The sequence below is a fragment of the Cucurbita pepo genome, unplaced genomic scaffold (genome assembly GCF_002806865.2).
Source record: "Cucurbita pepo subsp. pepo cultivar mu-cu-16 unplaced genomic scaffold, ASM280686v2 Cp4.1_scaffold000205, whole genome shotgun sequence".
Taxonomy (NCBI): Eukaryota; Viridiplantae; Streptophyta; class Magnoliopsida; order Cucurbitales; family Cucurbitaceae; genus Cucurbita; species Cucurbita pepo.
The window spans coordinates 71,447-71,921 of record NW_019646468.1 but is presented as its reverse complement, the minus strand read 5'-3'; positions in this window follow the sequence as shown (position 1 = coordinate 71,921).

The following is a 475-nucleotide window of genomic DNA, read 5'->3' as shown; positions in this document are numbered from 1 at the left end:
CCATGACTGTGTTTTCCAGAGAAGAAGTTGTTTGAAACGTTTTTTTTTTTTTAAAGTTTACGTTATAAATTATGTTCATGTAAGAGTTATATTTCCGCATTATAGAGGAGCATGAGACGTTAGCAGCGACTCTGAGTATGTGAAAATTTAGGGTCGTTATAGTTGGTATCAAAGCTCTAGGTTTTAGATTCTGTAGACTAGCCTACAATGTATGCTTGGCACGTTCCATGGTCCCAACGTCGATGTCCCATCATCGTCAGGTACGTGTTGCACAAGATAAGAAAAGAGAAACGTTTTCAAACTCGCATGCATTTTTTTTGTTAATGTTACTGAAATTGTTGTGCTATTTCACGTCTTTATTTAAGAGCATGATGTGATGTGTTGCATGTTGAGTGATTTTGTTTGCAATATGATGTGAACTTAGTAGATGTGATGTATAGCATATTTTCATAAGTAATGAGCCTTAGACTTAAGA